The following is a 6000-nucleotide window of genomic DNA, read 5'->3' on the forward strand; positions in this document are numbered from 1 at the left end:
ACCACCTGTAAATTGGAGGAGCAATGCCTCGTATTCCGTCTGGGCCCTCTCCAACCAGATGGCATTAACATCAACTCTGGTTTCTGCTGGCCAGCTCCCTTCTCTCCCTCCCTTCCCTTTCTCTCCTTTCTTCCAGCTCTCCACCCCCTTCCCTCTCCATTCACAGACCTTTTTCCCCCCCTCCCCCTGTATGCTGGTGGACCCCCCCACCCTTATCCACTATTATCGCCTGCCTGTGGGCCTGTCCCTCTTCTTTCCCCCACCTCCCCAGCTCCCCCACCTCTGCCTACATTTTACTCATATCTTAATGAAGGACTTGTCTGAAAAGTTGGTAATATGTCTCTTCTTCTTTGGCTTGGCTTCGCGGACGAAGATTTATAGAGGGGGTAAAAAGTCCACGTCAGCTGCAGGCTCGTTTGTGGCTGACAAGTCCGATGCGGGACAGGCAGACACGGTTGCAGCGGTTGCAGGGGAAAATTGGTTGGTTGGGGTTGGGTGTTGGGTTTTTCCTCCTTTGCCTTTTGTCAGTGAGGTGGGCTCTGCGGTCTTCTTCAAAGGAGGTTGCTGCCCGCCAAACTGTGAGGCGCCAAGATGCACGGTTTGAGGCATTATCAGCCCACTGGCGGTGGTCAATGTGGCAGGCACCAAGAGATTTCTTTAGGCAGTCCTTGTACCTTTTCTTTGGTGCACCTCTGTCACGGTGGCCAGTGGAGAGCTCGCCATATAACACGATCTTGGGAAGGCGATGGTCCTCCATTCTGGAGACGTGACCCATCCAGCGCAGCTGGATCTTCAGCAGCGTGGACTCGATGCTGTCGACCTCTGCCATCTCGAGTACTTAAACAGGCCACTTTGGCCCCTCTAGTCCGTGCTGAAACCATTTTTTTTAAACCTAGTACCACTGACTTGGACCCAGTCTATAGCCCTCCATACCTCTCCCATCCATGTCCCCGTCCAATTTCTTCTTAAATGTTAAAATTGAGCCCACATTCACCACTTCAGCTTATTCCCCACCCCCATCTCTCTCTGTGTGGCGAGGTTTCCCCTAAATCTTTCCACTTTCTCCCTTAACCCACGTCCTCTGGTTTGTATACCGACCCTCAGTGGAAGAAGCCCGACTACATTTACTCTGTCCATCCCCTTATTAATTTTAAATACATCGATCAAATCTCCTCTCATTCTTCTACACTCCAGTGAATAAAGTCCTAACCTTTTTAACCTTTCCCTGTAACTCAGTCCCTGAAGTCCAGGAAACATCCTAGAAAATCTTCTCTGCCCTCTTTCCATCTTACTGATATCTTGCCTGTAGTTCGGTGACCAAAACTGCACACAATGCTCCAAATTTGGCCTCACCAATATCTTATACAAGTTTAACATGACATTGCAACTCAATACTTTGATTTATGAAGGCCAATATGCCAAAAGCTCTCTTTTCAACCCTGTCCACCTGTGATGGCACTTTCAGGGAGGTATCTTTGCTATACAAAGTAATCTGTTTGACCTGCTGAGTTTCTCCAGCATTGTGTTTTTAATTTTAGCCCTTCCGTGTTGCTGCATGCCCAATTTAGCACAACAGGCCCCCTGACCTGACCTAGGTTCAGGGCCACTGACATTTCATGAACGGCATGTGCAACGGTGGGTAAAAATAGCAACCAGAGATTGGGCAGGATAATGCAAGGGTGCGGCACCCAAGGCGGACGATGTCTCCTGGCAGAGGGGAGCGAGGAGACACTTGCCTGCCAGAGTGCCGTTTCATGCCTTATCTGTTGCTTTTAATCGTGGACCTTGCCCAGCGAAATGAGACCCATTAGCCAACAATTGTGGTGGGCCCCCCAGGGGTGGGGGTGTGGATGTAGATTGTTCGAGAGCAGATCAGGGAGACTGACGAGCTGTCAACAGCCCGTCTATTTGTGTTCCTTCCCCGCCTGCGGCTGGATAAATAAAAGTCGAGAGCACTGCAGGGGCACCAGCCCCTGCGGGATGTGTAAACGTGTCGCCCTGAAGGTTTGCACCCAGGTTTGTTTAGAGAGGCCGGCTTCCTGCAATTAGCCCAGCAGTTGCGGAGTTTCCAAATCGCTCAGCAGATCAGTCCGGAATCCCGGTGTAGAACAAAAGGGAAGAAAGGGAGGCATAGAGGAGGGTGTCTTGTTAATTATCGCTGGCGGCGATGCTCGTCAAGATGTCCGTTTGGGAGGGTGCTGTTTGGGACAATCAAGGGTTGGAATGGAGCTGGCAAGTGTGAGTGGAGCCACCCAGAGAGGCAGCTTAGTGTGTGGCCTGCTGTGCCCTGATTCACTGCCTCAGCCGCTCACTATGACCTCTACTGTATAAAAGGACAAGGGCTCAGGTAACTACGGCCTGGAGATTCCCCTCAACGCTAACCTGATGTGGAAATCTATCAGCCCAACCTGTCCGCCCTGACCAATTTTTGGCATTCTTGGCTCGTCCCATTGGCCTGCATCATTCCAAGTCCTTCCTAGTCCGAATATCGGTCCAAACGTCTTTTAAGTCGGGCTGGCAGAAGCTGAGGGGCTGCTGGAGACAAGATCACTGGGAGCTGGGGGATTTGGGAAGATGCTGAGGGCAAGAAGGGCTCCCGAAGGGGCCTCAGGCGCTGAAGGCCTCCCGCTCGTGTCGGGAGGTTCGGATCTGGAGCTCGGGCAGCCACAGGGGTGGCTGGAAGCAAATCCATGGACACTCAGTCCCTGAAGGGACTCTCTTCTGCTTCTCCTTCTCTTATTGTTAGGGGCACCAGACGATGGTCACAGGGACTCTCTGTTTGCCTTATGACAGGAAAAAGGTTGGAATATGTGGTGTATATTACATTGCTACGTGACAATAAAAAGAACCAGGAAAAGAAGTCATGGCTGGGTTAGCACGATCAGGGCCAGAGTTCCAATCCCGCAGTCTGTAAGGAGTTGTACGCTCTCCCCGTGACTGCGTTGGTTTCCCCCAGGGGCTCCGGTGTCCTCCCACTGTTCGATATAGATCAATTAGGTGGCACGGACACGTAGGCCGACAGGGCCTGTTACCGTGCTGTATGTCCAAACCTTCTTTGATACTTTCTCTGACAAGGACCACCCTCTGAGTGAAACGTTGCCCCTCCAATTCCTCTTTGATCTCTTCCAACTCACCTATAACATGCTCCCATACACAGCACTCCCTGCTCACCTACCCCACACCCCAAGCTCTCCCTCCTCGCTTTCCTTCTCTTGGCCCTCTCTCCCCACCTCCCCTCCCTCCTCACCTCCCCTCCCTTTTCCCTCCCTCCTCACCTCCCCTCCCACTGCCCTCCCTCTGCACTCACACTGCCCTCTAATTGTCGAGGAAGGGTGGGATTTTTCCTATTTTTTTTAAATCCACCTGTTCGCTAGAGTTCAGAAGAATGAGAGGAGATCTTATAGAAACATATAGGATTTTGAAGGGTATGAATAGGATAGCTGTAGGAAGGTTTTTTGAGCTGGCCGGGGAAACTAAAACGAGAGGACACAAAGTCTCAAGATTCGGGGGAGTAGATTTAGGACAGAGATGAGGAAAAATGGTTTTTCCCGAGAGTAGTGAATGTTTGGAATTCTCTAACCAGGGAAGTGGTTGAGGCTGCCTCATTAAACATATTTAAAATTCGGTTAGATAAATTTTTACATGATAGAGGAATTAGGGGATATGGGGAGAAGGCAGGTAGGTGGAGTTAGGTCATAAATTAGATCAGCCATGATCGTATTGAATGGCGGAGCAGGCTCGATGGGCCATTTTTGGCCTACTCCTGTTCCAACTTCCTATGTTCCTATGTTCGGTTTCATCATTTTAACCTTGGTCGAGTTGGAACGGACTAGAAGGGCCTGTTTTCAGCGCTGTAATGTTCTATGCTTCTTCCACCCGACCACTGCAGAGAGGCAATTTTCTGACCACTATGTCTGCCTCTTGATAATTTTCCTAATTTGATATTTGAAGGTGGGAGCAATTTCCCGATCAGTCCTGAATACCCAGGAAGGGATAACATGCGAAAATTGTCAGCAGGCCCAGCCCTGTCGGTGGCGAGAACTAGTTATTGTATCAGGTCGATCAGGGCTGTGTTACTCTCTGATTTTCTGTTGTTCATTTCTGGGATCTGGCGTGTATTGTATTTGCATTAACACCCATGCCTTGGGAATAAAGACATTTTAAAAAATAATAATTCCAGCATTTTGATTTGTTTTCTGAACTCTCTCCCAGACTCGAATGTTTGCAATTAATAAATTGACAAATTCCCTTCACCTCCTTTATCATCTTTCCGAATCAGAATTTATTGTCATGAGCGTGTCACGAAATTAATTGTTTTGTGGCATTAGGAGCAAATCTTTATTGTAAATGACCTGTAGAAATAAATTGGTGCAAAAGAAGAGAAGGTGAGGTGGTTGTCAGTCTCTGGCTCGTCCATTCAGAAAATCTGGTGGCGGAGGGGGAAGAAGCTGTCCTTGTGCCGCTGGCTGCTCGCCTTCAGGCTCCTGGACCTTTCTCCCACCCCCATTCCCCCCCCCCTCCCCCGATGGTAGCAGAGTGAAGAGGCCATGGCCAGGGTGGTGGGGGTCCTTGAGGATGGAGCCTGTGCGTTGGCATTGATGCTACCCAGAATGCTCTTCACAGTACACACCTGGAGAGATTTGGTGACATTCCAAATCTCCTCAAACCTCTTACAGAGTATAGCCTTCTTCATGATTGCATTGACGTGGAGGCTCCAGGACAGATCTTCAGAGATGTTGATACTCAGGAGCTTGAAGCTCTTAACCTGCTGACCCCCTCCAGATTGACTGATTCATGTCCTCCTGATTTTCCCCTCCACAATCATCTCCTTGGTTTGACTAACATCGAGCGTGAGGTTGTTGTGACTCTGCTCAATGAGCTGATCTACCCCCTCCTGTACGCTTCCTTGTGGCCGCCCATGATTCTGCCGAAGACTGTGGCGCCGTCGGCAGATCCGTAGACGGCGTTTGAATTGCACCTGGCCGCACAGTCATGGGTGTAGAGCGAGCAGGGCAGTGGCAAAGCACTGTTTGACAGAGAAATACTCTCCTGCTGGACCATCACATATCTTCACCGCAACCTCCCGATGAGAACAGATTGTCCAAGCCACCTGTTTTTGTGGGAATTACCTAAAACCAGTCCCTCGCTGGAATCCCACATGTTGTTATACTGGACAATCTTTTCAAAAGGTTTGTTTGTTTCCTGATAATAAATTGGGGATTATGACAGACAGCTTCAAGCTGAACACAGAGACAATTTCAGATCTGCTGCATCACGTAGGAAGTTGGAGAAACATCAGCGTTTATTGAATTTAGCCTATTTAATCACATCACGACGCTGACACATCGCATTAGTTTGACGGACTGAAAAATGTTTTGCTGCTGATTTTTGTTTGTACTTGGCATCTGATGCCTCTCACGTCAGTGTCCTACAATAGTTGTCCGGTGCTGATGGGTTCCAGTTGAGCCTATCCCGCTCTTCCAAGGTCACAATGTCTCGGTGAAACCTTTCACCATGGCGCCGAGATCAGCTGGGAAGACATCCATGTGCAGATGCAGAGAATGAATTTTCAAAGACGTGTTATACTTCATGGTTTTGTTGGCTTGAAGTAGACAAAATATGACAGGAAATCACAAAAATAGGTCATATCTAAAAAAAAGTACGAGATAAGAACATTTTAAGGTGATTTTTGTGATCAGCAGCCCAAACTCCATCAAATACACCCAAAAGTGTTCAGGAAGCAAAAGCCCTGTTGTCCAGTGTAATTGCTTTGACAATATGGTTGATTGCAACCAGCAACCCAGATGGAAGCTCGTTAAACGAATCCCAGTGTCTGCTTGATGCAGTCAGAGAATTTTCATTGATTGAAACCATCCAAGTTTTTTGGAGCAAATATTTTTTTTAATCTGGCGTTTTACTGAGATAATTCAACTACAGTCTCAAAATCCATCAACTGATGGCTCAGAAATCCTTTGAATTAAATTAGACGTACAGCAAGGT

The sequence above is a fragment of the Narcine bancroftii genome, chromosome 2, assembly GCF_036971445.1.
Source record: "Narcine bancroftii isolate sNarBan1 chromosome 2, sNarBan1.hap1, whole genome shotgun sequence".
Lineage (NCBI taxonomy): Eukaryota > Metazoa > Chordata > Chondrichthyes > Torpediniformes > Narcinidae > Narcine > Narcine bancroftii.